The 23,236-nt window shown below is 39.9% G+C and overlaps 1 protein-coding gene across 6 annotated transcripts in view; it reads left to right on the top strand.

Annotated features, from left to right (window-relative positions):
- Positions 1–23,236, top strand: part of LOC134534922 (tyrosine-protein kinase CSK) — a 98,075-nt gene that overhangs the window by 9,410 nt on the left and 65,429 nt on the right. Inside the window, exon 1 of one of the 6 annotated variants that reach the window (XM_063373633.1) lies at positions 20,822–21,010. The exons of the other annotated variants lie outside the window; for them this stretch is intronic. The gene's annotated coding sequence lies outside the window, so the exon portion shown is untranslated. Of the gene's footprint in view, positions 1–20,821; positions 21,011–23,236 lie in introns of those variants that run through there. 6 annotated transcript variants of the gene reach the window in all.

The raw sequence follows: 23,236 nt of genomic DNA, 5'->3' as shown, positions 1-23,236 counted from the left end.
TTTTAGAACCCAGTTTAAATATTAATAAATTGTGCCATTGCAGGATAGTTAAAAGATTACTAGTACTCTAGGTTTTTATTTTAATTTTTTTCCAGTTCCATTATTATATATTTACTGTCTAAAAATTTGTTTTATTTAATTTGATTAATTGCATTCATGAAACTTACATAGACAAGAGTAAATTTTCTAATCTATCCTTAGGTACTCAACACAAGTAACCAGCGAAGTAATAGATTGTCTACATAAATTGATGATATCAGAAATAGTTACTGACTCAGTGCTCATACAGTATTAATATTAAGACATGCTAAAGGTTAGGCTCAAATCATAACCATTATGCTTCCTTGCCATAATGAGTAATACATAATGACTTGACAAATGTCAGTGAATAATTTTGAGTTTCTGTAAAAGTTCCATATCACGTATCCAAATTTATCCCTTGATCCTGATGGCATGATCCTGTATACATTGATCCTGTGGTACATGTTTTTTGTGTTTTAATTTACTACGTCCAAAGATCCGGCCGAACAAAAACTCAAATATCACAATTAATTATGTTGGGTCTTGTGGAAATTTTTTCTTTCATATTCGACGTACTATCATGATTAATTTATTGTTATATTATAAGTTTTAGTCATGGCTAGGATCTTACGATATACTATATTAAAACAGCAAGCCGAATGTACCATAGGATCAATGTATGCAGGATCATGCCATCAGGAGTTGTCTAAATACGTTATATGGAACATCTACCCATTATAATATATTCAAAGAGCTTTTTGCTCCCAAACTAAATTCTTCAATGAGCATCATCAAAAACTTGACACAGAGTTGCCATGAGCTAACTATTAAATTTTTGTAATGACAAATGCTTCTGATGTTAATTTACTTTAATGATCTAAAAATACAATCATTAAAATTTAGGTTTTTTCACTACCTAGCTATTTATGTTAGCAACACAGTTAACTAACTGTCTCTGGGAGAGCCGCTCGGTTAAAATATAGGTTTATATAATTTGCAAGATTAACATGTTTTGCTGCACAGGTGCTCATCAACCATCCACTGATGTTAATGTATGGTCTCAAATCTCATGTTGTGTAAGTGCTCCTGTAGTTTATGTTGGTATTTGTGTGGTAACCTTTTTTAGTTGTAGAAATGTTATTTTTGTTTAAAGAAAGAGTGAGAGAGAAAGAGAAAGTATGCTCTAGGCAGCCCAAGCTTCAAATTAATTAGATATAAGCAATAGATATAAGCTGTACGTTCAGTTGTGCCCAAATTCTTATGAAATAAGATAAAGTATGTAATTAAATTCTTAGTGATCATTCATTGTATTTGGTAGATTTCGAAGAAATACTACCTATTGTAGCCATTACCATGGTGCGACTTCCGGAAAATTTGTTTATATTTTTTTTGTTTCACGATCCATAGACCCCAAAACAATTGTCAACTGAAAAGTTTATGTATATTTATATATCATGTTTTTAGGAACACAATAACTGCCATAATTTTTCACAAATCACTTCCAAACTGATATATAAAATATAATCTTGGATGATCTCGGTCAATTTCATCAATAGGCAATATCCGACCAAAGAGTTAGAAATGGGGAAGGTTTTTTGAAAAAAAAAAGAATAATCACTCTAACTCTTATAATATAATGAAAATCACATCCGTTTGAAAGTATTATAACTTGTAAGGGTAATACAAGAAACTTTTGTCTAAATACATTTTTGTTACGACCATAACTGCAAGTGGTGGAAAAGAGAAGGGTTGGAGGATAAACATATTAATAACTCCCTTAAAAGGCATTCCATCAAATCCATTCAAATTATTTGTAAATTGTATAATTTTTACTTAAAACATTTGTATAAAACAATTTTAAATAAAATAAACCATTGCAGAAATGGGATTAAAAAAACACGTGTAGAATTTAAAAAGAAATTCATAAATTTTGTACCATCTACACTATTAAATACATTTTAATTAATTGTTAAATCGTAAATTATTAAGAATTTTTGGCTAAAATAATTTTTTCAATATCCAATTATTTAATGCAAGGGGTGGAAAATAATAGTGATTGAAGGACAACAAAATTAATAACTGATAACTTTTCGTAATTAATCACAATTTTATTTTGTACTTATACTTGTTATTTCATAGACAAAACGATAACAGCCTCTTTCTATCAACATAGAATAAAAACCGTCAATTTATATTAACAAACATAAACTGGAAATTGATTGCTGTAGGTGAAAAAAAAAAAAACAAGCGTAGAGTTAAAAATAAATTCATTATCTTCATACCATGTACACTATGAAATCTGTTCTAACGTATTGCAAAAAATGAATTATTATCTACAACTTTTGTCTGAGATAATAATTTATTTATATGACCTACCTTTACTGCAAGGGGTGGAATAAACAGGGGTTGAATAGCAAAATAGTTCATAACTGTTAGTAGGCACACTATCAAATCCATTCAAGTGTTAATCCTTCAAATATTACCTAAAACATTTCTATGAAACAATTTCTGATACAACGAACCACTGCAAATGGTGAATAAAAAGGTGTTATCATACAAAAATAAATTCGTAATTTCCTTAGTAAGCACACCATAAAATCCATTCAAATTGTTTTTAAAACCTATAATTTTTATCTAAATATTTTGTCTGAAACAATTTTTGATAATACAAACAATTATTGCAAGGGGTAAGAAAAACCTAGGGTTAGAATAATAAAATAAATAAAACTGCACTATAATGTGGCTATTGGCTCCATTCTTATTCTTATTTAACTTTGTAAATATTGTCTAAAACTTTTGTTAAAATAAATTTTTATATAACCAACTATCACTGCAAAGGGAGAAAATAACAAGGTTTGAAAGTCTACTATCAAATCCGTTATAATTTATTGAGTGAATCCTAAACTCTATCTAAAACTTTGGCTGAAACAATTATTGATGAAACAAATTATTACAGTAAAAACATGGGTTGAAATTTAAAAAAAAGGTATCAAAACGTTTTTACTATCAAATATGATTGAATTTATTTTAAACCATATTATTATTATCTTAAACCTTGGTGCAAAGAAAATTTTTATACGACCCCGTATTAGTGCAAGGGATGAAAAATAGTTTTTGAAGGTCAAACAAATTGATTAATTACCTTAGTTGGCATAATATGTAATTTGTTATTTGTAGATGCATTGAGTTAAAAACTTTCATAATATTTTGTAGTAATATTGAAGAACATAACAATTTTTATGTAATTTAAGTTCTTAAAATGTTCCAGAATTTTATAGAGGTTTCCAAAATATTTCCAGAATAAACAGGTACTTCTAAATCTACCTATGCCTGTAGGCTGTGCCAAAAGGGATTTTTTTTTATATTCTGAAGCTTCTGTCATTGATAGTTTCTTTTTGTGTAGTTTGTGATGATACTAACTGAAGAATTTAGGTTAGGAGAAATGCTTTTTGTAAACATTTAATATAAAGTAATACTGTTTAATATCAGTGACTTGCATATAAACTAAACTAATGTCACTTGGGTCTCTGGAGAACACAAACGGGAAGTACAGTCAGTGAGTGTGTTAAGACTAAAAGATAACTTTGACAAACTCTGAAAATACAACTCATTATAGAAACGAAGCAAGATTATGTTTTATGTTTGTGAACCATTATATTTTTGCTAATGATATAAGCCTAAATACTTGTAATTCATAGGTACTGAAATTTGAGTGTTCCCCACACCCAAGTCTAAGAAATTAAATTATTTTGAATGTTAATAGCATTGCATTTCACAGCACTGGTATCGTGCAAGGTATGTTTGTGTTTGAACATCTAAGTAGTTGTGAGATAATGACCCATGAAAATTTTCGTTTGCAGTCGTGAGTACATTTTTTTTATTAAAAAAAACTTGAAACTTTTAAGTATGCATAATTATATAAGCACATACAAGGACTTGTGGCACTTAAGTATATAAAAATCCAAATGCAAAAGGATCACATTAATAACTCTGGCATGTCATGAAATCATCTTGACAATGTAATGCTGCCACAAATAAAACTATGACAGGTGATCCGGTATAATGAGAACCGGTTTTTGCCACACAGACACTCGGGCACCCCGCCTCCTGGAGCGAGTGCTGAGTGCTACAGAGGTAGCACCCGCCCTTTCCCCCGTCCTGAACCACTACAACTACACGGACCCTCTATTAACGGACCTGCGGAGTCCAAAAGGGCGCCTCGCTGTCTCTCTGGAGGGTCCACCTGCAGGTTCTGAGACCACCGTCGCGTGAAGTGACGTAACTAGGGCGCCGTTGTTCTCGCAGCTTCGACTATCAAGTTCGGGGGGGGGGGGGGGGGCTGACTGACTGACGACGCGACACTTCGGAGGGCGTAACTGCGGGGCCGATCTGCGGCGAGAGTGAGGCTGGCGGCGATACCGGAGAATTATCCGATTCTGCACAAGAGTGAAGCGAGAAGGGTGAGCGATCCCCTTTGGCGAGCGATAGTGAACGACGAGCGTGTGCGCGGAGATCGGAGCACCTGGGATGGCGTCGCGGCTGGCGGACGAGCGAGTGGTGCGAGGCAGTGTGTGTTGGGACCGAGGTGCGTGGTAGGAGAAGGAACAGTAGAGACAGCCACTGTCGAGCCGAAGCTCCGTGTGGGGAGAGTGAAAAGTGGACCTATGAAGCTGTGATTAATTTGTGGACAACCGCCCAAATTTTTGAAATTCAATTGACATTGTAAATATTAGCTAATAAATAGACTCCAGTTAATTGGACACTATCCTTTCTGGATCTTTATTTACACTAGAAACTATACATATTGCAAAAGTGCCACATCTGTAAATGTGGTACTTTAAACATGTCAAACTGCCACTTCTCGACATGTGACAGTCTTTGTTTACTAAGATTAAAATATACACCTGCAATTGGGCACTTTCCCATTCCTTTTAGCTTCCTCTGTAGGTCCTTTGCATCCCTCACTTTCAATACCTTCCCGTCGAGCCCATTCCACTCCCTCCCTGTCCTCGCCAGGAATGAGTGTTTCCCTCTTTCTGTTCGCCTGTATCTTCACTCACGGTATCTTCTCCTTCTGTACCCGCATCCTCTTTGAAACCTATCTCCCAGATCCCCCCTAACCCCCTTGTTTAAAGTTAAGTCTCCCCCGTAATGCTTCCCACCCCACTTCTTTGATCATTACTGATGTTTGTGTGTCCGCCCCTCATCCGCTAGACTTTAATCCACATAATCATTACCCATATCGTCCTGTGCTGTACCTTCTCCAACTCTCTTTATCTCAGTCAACGTATATGGGTTCCGAAATCCACGCTGCAAACTCTATCATCGGTCTCATCAACGTGGAGTACACTTCTTTCCTGTTCCCTTTCATGTCTTGCCAATCAGCTCCAGATTCCTCGTCACATTCTTTACCGCCCGTTGTACCTGCTTCTCCCTGCCCCGGTTGTTCTGCTGGTCTACCCCAGACACTTGTCATCTACCTTCTGTATCTCCAACCCCTTCCTTTAATACTGTGCTCCCCCTTGTAAACCACACTACCTTAGTCTTGTTCGTAGCTACCTGTTTGGACCGCCAAACGGCTTGTGGAGCTTCGGAAGTGTCCGATCACGAATAGCATTTGAGAGCCATTGGACTTGTCTATACAAGTCTCGTTTCAAGATTTTGTATTTAACGTCTTTTTTTTGGACAGTGAAAAATAGTAAAACTGTTATCTTCACGTACGTTTTTAGGTATGAAAAATTCTGGAAATGTAATTGTTAGTGGTATTAATGACACGGAGGAACCATTTGTCTTTAATATTCCGGCATAAAATTGAAGGGTCCCCGCGTAAAGTCACATAGCGGCGCGTTACCGACGTAAGACTGCACTGTTGTTCCGTGCCTATCGCGTAGAGGCGCGTGATTCGCGAGCCACTTTCGCCCTAGCGACCACGCGTGTTTAGTGTTCTTGCGTCCAACCAGGCGCTCCCTCCCCAATGCCCTCCCCCACTATTTCATACATGACACATGGGCAGTCGTGCTATTCCCGACATACTATAGGCAATAGAACCATAATGTATCATCTGTTGTTGTTCATCAGCACCTTCATAAACAAACAAGAAATTGCAAAAAGTGACACATGTCAAATAACAACGGCCTTCGTACGTATCTCACCTGGAAAACTTTTTTTTCCACTTGCTGCCATTAAAATTGGGCTTAACTCAGATGTGACGATTTTTATAGTTGTGGATGTATTGTTTTGGGAGAGTGCTACAGGGCTGTCAAGAGAAACTAAGGCCTAGAGGCAAATAATTTGGTCGTGTACCTTCGCATTACCAAAAACTTCACAATTTATTAAAGGAATAGTACCTGGATGACCGAGCTTTGCTCGGTATTTTTTTTGTTGGTAAATTGAATTTTTTAGAAATGATATTTAAATACGAATTACATACTGATGAAATATGAATAATATTTTTCGATCTTACCGACATAATAATAAGCGTTTTTTTTTTCAAAGATCGTCTAGGCATTTTTAAGTGAACACATGAGTTAAAAAGACACAAATAATATAAGTAAAAAATTGATTTTCTTGATCTAACCTCAAACCAAACTCTCATTGGCTTAATGTTGCTTAACAACGCCATCTACTGGAGTAGCTTTAGTGTTGTTGTGTCGTTAAAGCAGTTAGTTGCTCCCAATAAAAAAAATTGTATTATTACTTGCCAATAGATGTCAGGAAGAGTCATTTATGTTTAAGTTGATTATCGATAAAGTTGATTATTGAAAACACGGATAAAACGACATTTTCTAAAAAATGAATCCTAGCTAGATCGATTTATCGCCCCCGAAACCCCCTGCATACTAAATTTCATGAAAATCGTTGGAGCCGTTTCCGAGATTCAGATTATACATAGGTACATACATACATACATACATACATACAAGAATTGCTCGTTCAAAGATATAAGATATATTTGAGACTTTTAAGAGTCATTGAGTGGTATTTCGCTTCATGTAAGCTTTACTGCCCATTTTTACTCCTCTGGGGATGGAATTTAAAAAAAAAATCCTTTATTGGTGCTCACCTACGTTACTCAAGGAATATTTCCTCCAAAGTTCAAATCCCTAGACCCACGGGTTTTAAGCTGTGCGATGTCTTGTCAGTCAGCCACTGTTGGAGAAAAACAGCACGACTCTTAAACGGGCCTACCTGCTGCCTGGGTCCCTGGGTTCTCTCGCCGGCCCTGTGTTCGAAATAAAAGCTAATTCGGCCAAAGCGTGTGACGTGTTGGTGACTCAGAGGCTTGCTGGTAATGAGCTCAGACGGGAACAGTCGCTTCCTCTGTGCGCAGAGGTCGTGGGATGGGAACTGCGCCGCCACATGGGAACGTCACACAATGAATTGCTCGCCCTGCGCTCCCAGCACTTCAGGTCGGGCAGACCAGAGGAGACGCATTATTTTCTTCTTCTGTTTCCTTGTCAGTGGCTTTCCGACCTAGGTGGAAGCGAGTGCTATTCGGTTATTTCCTTTTTTTTTTTTTTTTTTTTTTTACTTTTCGTACACCGGAGTAAACCAACAACGCTTCTGAGGTATGTGGATTATTTATTGAACGTTAAAACAGCGGTTCTTTGGAAGAAGTATCCCATCCGGTTTTTGTTCATCTGGCCTTTGTGTAGCGAACGAGAATCTCGGTGATCTCGTGATTGTTGCGAATGTGCAGCACGCACCATTTTGTTTTATTATTTAATTCAATTCTACTAGCGTTGTTTGTTACAAATTCCAACTTATTACGCATACATTTAATATATATATTTTTGTGAAACAAAATTGTCGGTTTGAAATTCCCGCCGAAACGTCTCACTTCGCCCTTTGAATGTCTCGCCAGGCAACCAATACCGTCACCCTACCACCAAGAACATCGCTAAAAATGGCTGGTGGGGCAGCTGTGGTGTTTGGGTGGATGCACTGAGCTTCAGGCTTTCGCCGGGGGGTTCCACTAAATGCCCACAAGTGCACACAAACGTGAGACTTCACGGATAAGTTATGGCCGCAGAGTTTATGTACGTGTTCTTTCGGAGCTCTTCCTCCGAAGGGAAGCGATGTGCAGCTGAAAGGAGTGAACCAGCGAAACAGGTACCGGGATACAGTGGAACGTGCGAAAGGATTCCGTTAGGCAAGGCTAGACTAGGATGTTTCCACACGTCCATGATCTCTCTTCGCGCAAAGTGGAATTTGCTCGTAACAAGAACGTAACAACATACACATGTCAGGAAAATGCAGTGCTTGTGAAGCTCATCCTGAGTCTTTTCTTGTTTTGTCTCGGTACTGCAATAAAGGGGTTGTGCTTGTTTTTTTGTTGTTGTTAGCCGCTATTATCAAATCGTTTGTGATGGATATTTCTATGTTATTATCCCATTTGGCAACATATTGTTGTTTTTTTTAAATGAAAAATTCAACATGTCAACTGATTATGTGATTATGCTTAACCCGTATAGCACTAATAGTGTTAGTATTAAGTAGACATGGCTCGTCCTGAAAATCAAGTTATATATTGGTATTATCCACGTGTGTACGGAACGCTACTACACTTTCCGAAATTAAGTAGTGAACTGTGCTTATCCCCGGATTGATAGTAATAATTGACACGTGCTCATAAATGTGCAATAAAGTCGATTGTCTAATCAGAATAACTTGTGGACAGTAGTCGACTTGCTATAAGTGTCCGGCAATAGTCACATTTACTTGTGTGGCAATTCAAAGACTTAACATGCATTGTGTATAGCTTCAGAAAAAACCACGTGTCTTAAAAACTGCTCAAGATATCAGCTATGTCTGTTTACGTAAACCATTGGAGAATTCGCCGAAGGCGGCTGAGTAATTCTGTTTCCGTATTCGTTTTTAATCTATTTTTGTTTTAGGAGAGTGAAAATGTTTTCAGAATAATATTTAGGCATGAAACAGCCGGCACGGCTTATTGAAAGCACCCACGGGACTTGCATCAACAACAGTGGAGCAACAACAGGGGGGGGGGAGGGAGGGTATTTTGCCCCCCCCCCCCCCTTCTGAAACTTTGAAGTGGGGGCAAATGGGGACAAAGAAAGTGCTGTGTAATCAATTTTTAGATAATAAAACTGCTTAAATAGCACCATTTTCCACCTTGAAATACAAATTTTGCATCAATAGGGGGGGGGGGGGGATCGATGATTCTTTATAAAAAGGTATATTGTCCCCCCCCCCCCTCCCTTTTGTAAATTTAGTTGTTGCGCCCCTGATCAACACATATATCTTCATTCATGGCCACAGCCTTGCGCTCGTCTAACCTCTGAGCAAACACACTGACAGACTTAACACCGGACAGCTCCGGAGTTTTCGTGTGAGAACTAGATGTCACGGCGTCATTCCGATAGGTGGGAGACGGTATTACTGCTTACTACTTCGCACTTACCTCCGTGGAATGAACGATGCATCAGTTTAATACATATGGTACCAACATGACAACGAAAAAAAACTTTCTTTTCTGTTAGAAAAACACTTCCTTTTTTTTTTTTTTAAAGAAATCATTGTACAGATTTATGGGGATCAATTAACCTCCAGTGCTTCAAATTCCTTGAAAGGAAGTTTATTTGTTATGTTTTAACACCAGATCATAATTATATAACTTATCTATATAATATTTTGTAGTCGCACCTCTTTGCCACTAGGTTATTTATCTCACGCTCCCCCCTGTGTCGCTAGTAAGGAGCTGTCCGGCAGAGTGTGTGGCATCGTCGCGTCGCGCGCGTCGGTCTAGGCCGGATGCGGGCGTAGGGATTTGAAAAGGGGGGGGGGGGAGAGAGTGGCGGGCCGACGCGTCATTCACGCGACGCGACCCCGCGCCCACGCCCCACACCTGCCCGCCGCGCGGTGTACGCGCTGCGATCAATAGCGACCGGTGCTCCCGCGGCCAGCCGGGCGCTCTTACTACGCCATACTACCGCCACGCGCCGCCCCAGGGCCAGTCGGAACAGAAGAGTCTAGTGGCAGCAATGCTACCTTCCTGCAACTGGCTGCAAATGCCGCACCGCTCACGCTCGTTCCGGGGCCGGCGGCACGACCATATATGTCATCTGAATCTTCTAATAATCAAATATGGTCTCGTGGCTGAGCGCTCAGCGGCGCTATCATCTGATCGTAAGGTTGACGGTTGGAATACCGGCAGGTGCGAATTTTTTTTTTTGTACTTGTAAAAATAAATACGAGCACGTAACATTTCAAAAGTAATAAATATATTTGAATAATGAATGCAAATAAAAATAAATTTATTAATTAAATTGTAATTTTCAGGTAAGGACATGACAACTAATGGTCAATTAGGTTAGGTTAGCTACATTATAAATACTTTAAAACTTTGTGGACGGTTGATTTGGTTAGGGTAGTTACATTAAAGATACTTGGAAATCATGTAAACGGTTTCCTAGCGCTGGATAGCTACATATTAAAAAGTTATTTGCTAAGCAGCCATAAAATGATTTTACAGTATTTTTAATGTAGCTGTACTTAACTAATATAACCAATCATCCACTAAACAGTCTATGTGGCATTTTTATACTGGAGAGAAAAAACGCGCGCGTGAAAATAAAAAGCATCCAGGGGGTAGGCGCTCCCGATCGGCCAACTTCGGAGAGGATCGGCATTTGCAGCCAGTTGCAGGAAGGTAGCATTGCTGCCGCTAGACTCTTGTGTCGGAACTACCCACCCCTGAAAGTGATACCGTCACAGTTCTACATTCCCGACAGGCTTAGCAAGCACAGTGATGTAGAGCGCGCGCTTGTCAATCTCAAGGGACGTGGTTCAATCCCGTCATTAGAATTTTTTTAATGATATAATATAATATTAATGTTTTTTTACAGACCGATTTCAGTCGTTTAAGCAAAAAACAAATATACGAACATATTATTAGTGTTAGATGTGTTTTAAAAATGCTTCCAGGTTAATAACGCCTCGCGGCACTACTAGTGTATCACTCTTAGTTCGCCAGAATGATATTACCCGGCTTGATAGCATTGATTATATTATTTTGTATGCCTTTTTTGATATTTCTAAGGTCATAAAATAGTGTCTATTGAAATTATATTACAGTTGTAGTTATCCCGAAAGAAAAAAAAATATTCAGTGTTAAACAAACATAAATTATTATTTCCAATAAGAAACTATTTGTAGCAGTCAGTATTAATAACAGGGCATTCCATTAAAGTGTGTGATTCTCAAACGGAGCCAAAAAAAAATTCTATATCAAGCGGTTGAAACCCGGATAACTTCTTTCAGATACGTCTTCTTAGAATTGAAACTTGAATATGAAATTTCACTTTACAAAAATACAATGCTTCAGGTACATTATAAAGTTGTGTCTGAAAGTTATGTGCTCTGTGGTGTTTTATCTGGCAGTGGAGAGCACCGAATGAAGGACAGCGCTGTTAACTGAAGTCGTGCCCGTGTTGAGAGACACTGTGTAGCTGCACTCCAGGGCCATGCGAGCTCTCCCTAATGTATGCTATTAAATCGTAGCCCCTGTTTCAATTTATGCCGTATATATATATATATGTGTGTGTGTGTGTGTGTGTAAATTTTTATATCAAATTTTAAGATAAATTAGCAAAACAATTGTCAAAATATAAGTTCTAGGTTCGTGTAAGTCAATTTAAAGAGTTTATTTTATAATACTCTGAGATGCCTCCCCCCCCCCCCCTTCTCATCTGTAAAGGCCTACCTCCAAAATTGTAGGGCCCCACACGGGATCACCGCTGGTCGCACTGAAAGGTTGGTTTACGATTAAAAAACCGTAAGTATTATAAACTTAACCTGTACGCCGATGAGCACATGTTTTAAGTAAGGTCCAGTTTATGATTGAGTTAGTGGTCAATTCCAGCCAATAAAAGCGGATGAGTGAGCATCCATGTTATTTAAGATGAGTTTTTGTAATCGTAGGAATCGTCTGCATTTTGAAGATTAATAATTTGTTTAGCGTACAATTTTTATCCATAATGGTTATCCACTTAATTGAAATACCAGACACGATTGAACCTAAAACTTGCAACATTTCAGCTCGTAACCTATAATTCGTACACAAATCAGAATCGAGAATATTTAACTTTAATATATAAATACTAGTTCATGTAATCCTAATATAATCTATTCCAAGCTACCATAAAATTGCTTTACAGTAAGAAATTATATTCATGAATTTAAAATACATGTTTATATACTCTCGTAATAGCAAAAAATAACCAAAAACACATCAGCATTATCAATTTCCGAAATTTTAAAATAAAAATAAATATTCTAAAGTCGGGATTTTTTTTAATTTTATTTTCATGCAATGTTCTTCTAAATATTATATCATTTCTTAATTTGATGCTAGTAGTTTCGTATTTCCTACTCCTTTCGTACTACATAATAACCCGCTTTCCCAACGGAACGTTATTTCGCGCCAACAACACATTCTATTGTTCTCTGGTGCTTCCCTTAATTGTCGAGGGAAAATATAAAATATAACCATCTCTGTGAAGTCATAACGTCATAATTCCTACAAGACTATCATAAACCTGAAAGCCTATGAGCTTAAAGGCGAGGAGGGAGGGCCATAACATGGCTGGGACTGCGGAAAGGTGTTTGGGAGAAGGTTTAATTACTGTAAATATATTGCGATTAACGTTTGCGTTTAATAAGGCCAAAATAATACTGAAGAGTAAGACAGCAAGACAGACTATGTTTACAATTAACTAGTATACATAAGAGTCATGTGTTCAGTACAGACTAATTCTTGATTTACATTCGTAAACCCACCTTAAAGGTTATAAAAAAAATATTTTTAAAAATATGAAAGCTTTGATGTGTGAGCATGTACCGAAGTTTGAAGGGGAAGGTCGAGCCATCCCGAAGTCGCGCCCGAGCATTGACGAGTCCCCAGACCCTCCGGGCACGAGTGTTCGTCACGGGACCGTGGGCCTGATTGGCTGGGGGCCTCGAGGTACACTTCATCCCTGCCCTTATTCCAAACAGGTGGTCATGGTCCGACCGTGATAGACAAGCTCCATTCTGCAACACCAACAACACTATAATGAATTCACGCCCGACACGACTGCAAAATCTAGAACATTTTTGTGTCCATATGTCGTTGCGGGCTTACACTGGTTGTCATGGGAAAACCTCACGAATGGACACAAGCACAGATACATAAACAGAACAATGTTATATGCCTAGAAGGAATTTAGTTTGTGGGGAAGGGCCCGCAGTAGCGGATCCTGAAGGGGGGGGGGGGGGGCTAAGGGGCTCAAGCCCCCTCCAAAAGCATCTGGGTCCACTATTGTTCTAGTGTTTGCCTTGATAAAGCCTAGCCTCAGCTGGGTCAAGCCCCTCCCAAACCAAAATCCTAGATCCGCCACTGGGAAGGGGGGGATTTACGTCACAAACGAACGCACTGGGCTGACAACGACGAGGCAGTAAATACAGAAAAAAACAACCTTGTGCAACACGACGACAAAACAGCCACGCAATTATCTTGTTGTCGTCAGCCAACTTGTTCGTCTTTTATGTAATTTTTTTCAGACTGAATTTCTTCCACGGAATTATCTGTGCTTATCTTTGTTGTCCATTCGTAAAAGTTTTTTTTTTAAAGTCTGTGTAATACAGCAAACTGTTTTAAAACAATCTTCCCAATTGCAAGAATCGTTCAAAGGACCACCGCACATGTCTACATCAGCCCACGAGCATTGGCTTCAGTAAGTGCGAAAATTCTGCGTTGAGACGTAACATGTCACACAGAGTCTAGGCTGCATAAAGTGACTCGGTATTTGACAAATGATGAAATGCTGGGGAAAGACAATTATTGGCACGTGCATCAGATGTACTGCATCTGGCGCGCACTGTTTTGGCATAGTCATTTAATGGTTGAATTATGCATGCGAATATCTCTTTAACTACCTTTTTTTACAAATACAGTGTCCCAAAAAAAGTATCATTGAAAACTAAACGATTAAGTTAAACTTGCACAGGGGGATTCTAATAGCCCTTAAAAATATTCCTTATTTTAGTAACCTTTGTAAGGATTTTTTTTTTTTTTAACTTTAAGTTGTGCATTTTTGTTTTGTTGTTCGTGCACCCGTTGAGGCAGCAGTACACGGATGAATATATGACATTTATGTCAGAAGTACTTCATTAAATCTATCAACCAAGTTTCAGATGAAATTCATATACGTAGTGAATATTATGCCAAGTTCAGTTTTAGTATTTAAAAATTAAAAGACGATATCCACCAAATGTAAATGCTTGACAGCGCTTTTTGACGACATTGTAATGAGAGAGACTGTGTAGCCCCACGTTGCTCTTCCATGTGCAAGGAATAATTTTTTGATTTTTAACATAATAGCTCTCGGTATATGGCATTTCATAGGAGTAATTTCGTGAATGTAGTGGAAGTCACACGGAACGGAAATGTGTAACCACGGCACTGCCATCTGTTGCGGATGATGCGAACCAAAGTTTTCAAAGCCAAAGAGAAACTATAGTATTAACTGTTGAATGAATTTTAACAAGGTGAACAGTATTTTTAATAAAGCCGGGGTTTCGTTTTTTTTATGTTTCAAACATGTATAGCTTTTATTGGAGAAGTTTCATTATATTAGAGTTTAAATTATTCGTTCGTCGATCTAACTGCTCCGGCAGCGAATTCTAGCGGCGGGTGTGTAAACTACGTGTGATTCGCTTCAAGAAACACAAGTTTGCTTTATCACGCACCGCATTAATTTAAAAGAAGATTTACGTTAAATTTCGTTCTACGTTAGAGTTTCGCATTATGAGGTATTTGCAACACGAGTTTCGCATGAATTGGCTCGTTAACGAGGTCAGATGTTACCCATATCTCCTGGCGAGTACTGAAAGACTCGCAAACATTTTTTTTTTTTTTTGCTTCCTCGGAAGTGGTGCGTCGTCAATGCGCCGTCTGTTCTCGTGCGTTTCTTTGCTCGATCGCGCCCGGCGAAGCGGCGAAGCTTATGAGCGCCTCCGAGCCGCCGTCGTCTTCGTCGTCGGCGCCGGCGCCGCTGAGCGTCCGCGATACGCGGTCCGTCGCTCGTCGCCCGCACCTTTGAATATATATACTGTATAGAAGTCGCGAGTGGATAGGATTCACTCTACGTTTCTCAGGAGCGTATGATGAGCAGCAGCTTGGGAACTTCACCGCTGCAGGGCGCTGCCGTAACGCCCTGTATCGTCTTAGGTTGTTATTTACACGTTAGAGCGCAGCACTGTCGCCCGTTGTCATTCCCCCGCACCCCCCCAATCATCATTCATTGCAGCTCATGGTCGTTCAACATGAGGGGGAAGGGGGTGTTTAGAAGAGTTCGACACTTGTCCGCTAGGGACCACCGCAAGTCGATGGCCCTAGAGATGGTGGCGAGATTGCGGCGGTGAATTAACCCGACTACCTCAAAACCGTATTAGAAATTTTAACCTGGGCTGGCGACTTCTATACAGTATATATATTCAAAGCCCGCACGGAGTCCCCCCTCGCTGCCTGCCCTGGTTGTCATCTCGCCAGTGACCCCCCCCCCCCCTCCCCCCCTCTTGAAACGCGTCGAGGTCGTCCCCCGAGGCCGCGCAGCCATCTCGCCGTCACGACTCTTCCAACTGGTCGTCCGTCGCTCCCGTCAGCTGAGCGCCTCTCACGTAGTCTTTGTAACCGCGCTCATTTATTTTTTCCCGAACCTGAGGCAACACGCAGCCAAACGCAAGAAAATCACACTCATTCATAAAGCACGTACTATATACCTTGCGCGTCACTTAACTCCGCAATCTTCGACTTTTCATGTTTATCACGGAAAAAAATGAAAGAAATAATCAGTGATTTGATTCAAAACATGTTATTTTTTTCTCACCGTGTGAACGTTTGGCGATTGTAAACATGCGATATACTTAGAGACCTGAAAAATTCGCGGGTTCATTTCGTGTTATGCTAAAATTCAAATAATTATACCTTAGTGCTGCTTCTGTCATTGGTTCACTGTTAATCTGGAGGACTGAGGGCCAATTAGAGACCCTCACTCATAGAAGTGTCGAATCACAGGCCACCCAGTAGAGACGACTTACAAGTCAACAGCCAATGAACAGTTGGCATTTGCCCGAGTGTGTAGAGGATATTGGAGTCTATCCCGCGAATTTTTCCGGTCTCTAGCATATACTTGATAAGAACACCGCGGGCTTATAGTATACACACAACGTCTGCGTCTTTAAATATTTTCGGAACGCCTCTCTTCAGATAATGGCCGTCAGAGACGCGAGAAAAGTTGGAAGTTGTACAATACTTTGCGCGTTATTGCGCTTTGGGTAGAACATAATGTGGTTGGTTACCATTTTGCGTTCTTGCGTAGTTTAAACCCTACCTTAGTTCTAGATGGAATTTGAGTTCGTGGGATGGGGTTGGTGTCGCGTGTCGAAGAAAGGTAATAGGAGACGTATAAACTCAAAACCACAGTTCGAATGAATCCGCCACGGCCTACAGCATGGAGTCACGCCAGCTTCTGTATGGACTATGAAAAACCAGATTCAGCATGGCCTATTCGGGATTCGAACACACACACCCTCTGGAAGTGTCTTTACAACTGCGTCACCTCGCTCATATTACATGCATTGTTAAATTGCATGTGCGCTGATTAAATTTATAATTTACACACTACATGATACAGGTTACATTGTTGCAGTATACCGTCCCTCGAAAACTCGTGGGTTTAAAATTCAATCGACCCTATTTTTCCAAAAAAAGGGGGGGGGGGGGGGGAAATTGAGTTCCAACTTTTTCCCTGGCGAATATGGAGTTCGACCTTCTTAAGTTTTTCATAAGTAGGTCCAATACTTGCGCGCGAAAGAGGAAAAAAAAAATGTAGGTACTCGCCAATGATTTTTAACACGTGACCTCGGTAACAAGCAAATTCACGTGTTCTCATGTTGCAAATACGCTTATATTAAGAAACCTGGACACGAAAGTTAAAGTAGAATTCTTTAAAATAACGCCGTACGTGATATAAAAAAAAGTGTTTTCAACTATACATGTTTTGACGCGAACCACATTTATTTTCCGCACCCGCCGTTAGATTCACTCTCTGCCTGAACAGCTACGTTGACCATCAAATCATTGGAATTGCAGAGCGATATTTTAAACTATATAATGGAACGGCTCTGATAAAAGCGAAAAATACTTGAAAATAAAATACTGATCCCCGGCATTGGACCTGATTTTTTTACAAGGAATTTTATTAAAATAACTTGCCCATCTTGTTAAAATTCATCAAACACTTAATACCATAATTTTCCCCCTTTGTATTCGCCAACTTTGTTTCGCGCCATTCGCCAGAGATAGAAGCACATCGGTTGTTAGGCATTTCCGTTCCCTGACTTCCGTCGCATTCTCGGAATTACTCCCACCGAATGCGCGCGTGGCGAGAGCTAAGATGTTGGAGCCTAACCTTACGTCTTGTCTGTCTTGGGCTCAAGCTGCCACCGCGCACGGCCGTTTGCCCGGTGTCACAGTTCTCTTTGTCTCCGGTTCCAGTTGTTTGTTCCGGTTGTCTTCGCCCGTGCAGCGACCGTGACACCCCCCTCCTGCGCTTCCGTCGCACGCCAGTTCCGGAGCTCCGGAGGACACGTCTTTGGGGGTCCGATCATTATACACCCCGCTGCCCGTATTCACATTCGAATATTATATATGTATGTGTGCAGCACTTATCGTACTGGGTTCCTCTGCGCGATATTGGACCTTAAGTACCAGGAGCAGGGGCGTAGCCAGGGGGGGGGGGTTAGGGGTTCAACCCCCCCCCCCTTAGCACCAAATCTTTAATTAATTTCTTATCACTCAAACAAATTTCATATTAAAATTAATAAAATTGTTACCATTACAATATTTAAATTTAAGTACCGAAAACTGCTAAAATAGCACTATTTTACACCTTAAAATCCACATTTTCCCGGGGGAGGACCCCCGGACCCCCCGCTTTAATACGGGTGGGGGGGGGGGGCATGCTTCTTAACACCCCCCCATACACAAATCCTGGCTACGCCACTGACCAGGAGCATACTAAGCGAACAAACCTACTCGTGACTACACTTCGTTTGTCCCCGAAAAAATTCTTGGTGTTGTAGCAGATCAGAATATATTTTCTGTTTGTTATTATATCCTGAGAAGAATTACAAGTTTATTTATTACTAGCTAAACCCGGCCACGCTTTGCTGTGGCACAGTTTAATATTAATTCATTGTTTAATTTAATATTTTACTGTGCATGGCTGTGGAATGTAATAGAAGAAATAAAAATGTGTTTAGCTTAAATATTTTTATTGTAAAGCTAATGGAAGGACTACATTCCTTGTTTTCCCATTTTTTGCATAAACATATAGATCAGATGGTTTACAGACTCTGGAGCACCCGACATATAACTGTCCATGAGAGAAGCATTCATTTTCTAAATTCAAACCGCACACTTGCAAAGATTGTCCTTGTGCTTTATTGATGGTCATAGCGAACGCAAGGCGTATTGGAAATTGAAGTCGTTTGAACTCGAACGCCATATCTGTCGGAATAAGTGGCATTCGTGGAAGTAATACGTCTTCACCTTTATGAAGTCCAATCAAAATTGTTGCTTCAATAAGATTATCCATTAATTTTTTAACTACTAATCGTGTACCATTACATAATTTAGGCTGACAGATATTTCGAAGCAATATAATTGGCACACCAATTTTCAAATTCAAAATATGTGGTGGTAATCCTGGAACATCGAGTGAATTGAGAAATTCCGTTGGAAAGTTCACTGCTTCATTTTGGTGCACTACTGAAGCAATAGATTTGTATGTCATTGTTTCACCTTCGATTCTGTTTATAATACTATTGTTCATATCGTGTACGTCAACATTTTTAGCCGCTAGAATGGCTCTTTCGCTCAACCATGCATGATTTTTGAATTTTGTTTCGATGTTTTGGAATACCTTGTCTACTAATTCCTCTTTTGAATCTACGATGTTGCATAAATCAGATGATAAGCTTATTTTTCCTGTTTCTGGATTTGTAGGTACAGTGCCGTTACCAACTTCAATTAATTGTCTTGAAAATATGACTGCTGTTGGATCGTTCTGAAGTTTAACTCGCATATTCGTGGTTAAATGCATTTTTTTTACTGTGCTCCAAAAATTTGAATATTTTTTAATTTAAACGTATTTTTATCAATAGAGTCGAAAGAATATACTTTCAAATTAAATAAAGTTTTTTATTCTTTCTTGAAATATATATATATATATATATATATATATATATATATATATATATATATATATATATATATACATATTTGTGTAAATTATAGTCGTCAAGGCACAATGGTCGAGTAGCACATGCACATGCACATGCACATGCCAAATATTAGCGTGGAAAGTTATTTCTCGTGAATTTGATTGATTAAAATTGGTAAAACTGAGTGTAACACATCTTGCGAACGACTCACACAGATGGCACTTGGCTACGGCTGTAAAATAAATTACGCTCATAAGGTTAACAAGGCGTATACAAATTATCATCTGACAGTCGTTATCAGCGTAGAGAAACACAAAGAAACGAATTCGCGCGTTGAAATCGGAGCCTGTAACTCAACAATGGGGTGTAATTACATCGTCTTCATTGTTTGGGCGAGATCCGAATAATTCGTGTTACAGATATACACAATTCTAACGATTTTTTAACAGTCATCGGTTTCATTGATAGTGAAGTTTGAAGTGAACTAATTTTACATTGGCTCACCATGGTGGCGTCAACTTGAGAATAAAGAAATTTGTAAATACCTGGAACGTAACTAGTTTCCTGCTGGGGCGAGAACTCATTCCCCCACTTTTTTTCTTTCCAAATCAACCAAACAAAAAACCTTTCCCGACTACACCTCAGATCGTCCCCATGTATCAATTCCACTATTCCTGAATATTTTTTTTATTCGACTTAGATTGTAAATAAATACAAGTTGTATAGTTGGCGAAACACACAATTTTTTTTTTTTTTTTTTTTTTTTTTAATATTTGACGATTATGTATCTTTTCAATACAAACGTATTTTTAGGTAATACCATTATAAAAGCTTAGGCGGAAAAAAAATTCAGTGTTACGTATACTTAAACAAATTATTTAATAATAAGCAAATCTGGGTGATGAGTTGGGATGTTACGATAAACGAATGGGGACGCACCACAACGCCGAAATACCACAACGCCGAAATGCCAAATTGACTACAACGCCGACAGCTATAAAACTGCTGTGTACCACAACGCCGAATTACCACAACGCCGAAATACACTAACGCCGAAAAATGTCATTGCAGGACTGCCACAAAGGTTAGGGTAGGTTAGACTAGGTTAGGTTAAACTAGGTTAGACTAGGATAGGCTAGGTTAAGTTAGGTTATATTACGCTAGGTTAGGTTAGGTAAGGTTAGGTTTGATTGTGGTATTTCGGCGTTAAGGTACATTTAAGAAACACACACAAATTCATTCAGTTGTTATTTCGGCGTTGTGGTACACAACAGTTTTCTAGGTGTCGGCGTTGTGGTCAATTTGGACATTCGGCGTTATGGTATTTCTGCGTTGTGGTAACGACCCTAAACGGATGCGTGGATGTTATGAAGCTGGCAGCGATATAATTCGGTAGTCGCAGGAACGTTGCCGCCCCTGTTTCCAGCACGGCCGGAGGGGGCGGGGCGGGGGTGAATGAGGGGGTTGCGGTAGGTCGCGCGGGGAGCGTCGCTTCCCCCGCGCACGCCGCAGTGCGCAGGGGGTCCGTCGCCGCCGGTCGCTTCTCCCAGTCGCGCGGAGCGTCCCTCGCCGGGCTGCGGGCGAAAGGTCAGAGGTCGTCGTGCCGGCTGGTGCTCCTCTCTCTCTGTCTCTCTCATCTCTCTCCTTGCGGTCCGGAGTCATACGACATGTGGGATTAAACACCTTGCGTTTAAAGCAGGTAAACCTTTATACTTATATAAATGTCATTTATTGCCGGTCTTCTTGTACTCGAGATACTATACGTGCGCACATCGTAGTACGACGCCCACGGCTTGTGGACCTTAAGCTTTCACCAATCATCGTGTAATTTCCCATTCCCATCCTCCATAGTAATTTTTATTTTATTTTTTTCGTCCATACAGATTTTAATAAAGACAATTTTCGAGAGTTAATAGAAGCAATTTAGTATTTGTTACCGAGCTGTGAAAACCCAGAGAAGGAACTTTTCATGGGTGATTACGACACGGAAAACAGACAAGTAGCGTGTTTCAGGCGATAACATCCCATGCAAAAAGAAAAGTGTGCAATGAGTTATATAATGGAACATCGGAATAAATTGTCCCGGATGAATAAATTAACGGATGAAAATGAGGTAACATCTGGTGTGAGGGGGGGGGGGGGGGGGGGGGAAGTGAAGCCGAGTCTCGAGGGTCCCGTCTGCCCGGGCACTCACACGGTGCGCAGAGCTTCGAGATATAAACACGGGATTTGAAAAACTGCTCAAGATATCCGAGTGGCGTGTGTTTACGAAAAGCATTTAAAAATACGCTGAGGGCGAATGAGTTGTTCTATTTCCGTATTGTATTTTTAGAAGTGTAAATATTTCTGAAACGCGAGCTTTCAGAATAATATATATATATTTTTTTAATGAATGAAACACCTGTTACAGATTTTTGAAAGTACTCGAAGGACTGGAATAAACATTTGTCTTAATTTCTCCGCCATATAATGTGACGGCCACCGCTAAAATCTGATAGTTGCCCTGTGCATAAGGAGAAGTTCAGAGAAGACGCCGCGCTAGAAGCACGAGCGAGCGTCGCACTTAAATCATCCCGCCTCACTGAACCAAATACACCCCTGACTAGGCCCTTACAATATCAAAGCGCTCGCTTACCTGCAGGTATGTGATTATTTTGCGTCTTCGATTCTCCGTGTGCATGTGATGTTTTCGTCGTGCTGCATCTTAATACGCCTTAAAGTGGTGTCCTTGAAATATTATTGCAAGCGGCAAACCAAGATTTGTTGTCTAAAGTTGTAATATTTTGAATTCCCCAGGGACCCAGAACCTTAATTTTGTGTTATATGAAAACCATTTTGAAATTTGTGTATTAGACATTTCAACTCTCGCAAAATCAAAATTGTGTGCTATAGTAAATTGTAAACGAACCACCTGCAACCTTGTAACGTTTTCGAGCCTTAACACTATTACAGGCAGGGGCGCAACAACATGGGGGGGGGAAGGGTATTAAGCCCCCCCCCCCTCTGAAACCTTGAAGTGGGGGCAAACGGGGGCAAATAAAGTGCTGTGCCTAATCAATTTTTAGATAATAAAACTGCTTAAATACCACCATTTTCCACCTTGAAATATAATTTTCCCGGGGGAGGACCCCCGGACCCCCGCTTCAATAGGGGGGATCGATGATTCTTTTTAAAAAGGTATATTGCCCCTCTTTGGCAATTTAGTTGTTGCGCCCCTGATTACAGGTATGTCATAACTGATGGGTTTATAAAGCTGTGTGCGCCGCGTCGTGAAATATGTGGGTTACTTAGTGGTCACTGTTTGTGCCTTTATCAAATCTGTGCGGAAGTGAGGGCAGTGTTATTCATTTGTTTGGACAAGTTGATAGTGAATACTTGGTGCGTAGCAAATCTTGGAAACGCCACGTGAATTTTTTTGTTCACATTCTACACGTTAATGGTACGTTATTCAATGGAAAAACTTATGTCTGAGTTATATGATGTCGCTTTTAAGTGACAATAATGAACTTTCGGTAATAACTGTATCGGTGCGATAAAGTATCGAATGAACTGCACAATAACCAGCTGTTTCAAGGTCGGCAAACTTGCGAATTACCTTTTTCTTTTTTGGACAATCATAAGAACATCGGTCTGGAACGTGACAATCATGTTGATGTAAACGCGAGCATTTTACAAACACAATTTAACAAAAAAAAAGTTAGCAAAAGTATCGTGAGCCTGTCCATCGTGTAAAATGATCGCAGTCGCATTGTTTGAAGAACGTCGCCATCATGTTGTGACATGTGCAGAACGCGGTATCGCTAGTTTCACGCTTCATCCGCAATCACGACTTCCGCACCCACCGCAGTCGCGGCGTCCGATGCCAGAATCACAATGGCGCGACAGACTTCCCGATCAGAAAATTTTTTTCCTTCCGTTTCCATTG

This window comes from Bacillus rossius, chromosome 8 (genome assembly GCF_032445375.1).
Source record: "Bacillus rossius redtenbacheri isolate Brsri chromosome 8, Brsri_v3, whole genome shotgun sequence".
Lineage (NCBI taxonomy): Eukaryota > Metazoa > Arthropoda > Insecta > Phasmatodea > Bacillidae > Bacillus > Bacillus rossius.
The sequence above is the reverse complement of the archived record's forward strand: the minus strand, read 5'-3'. Positions and strand labels throughout refer to the sequence as shown.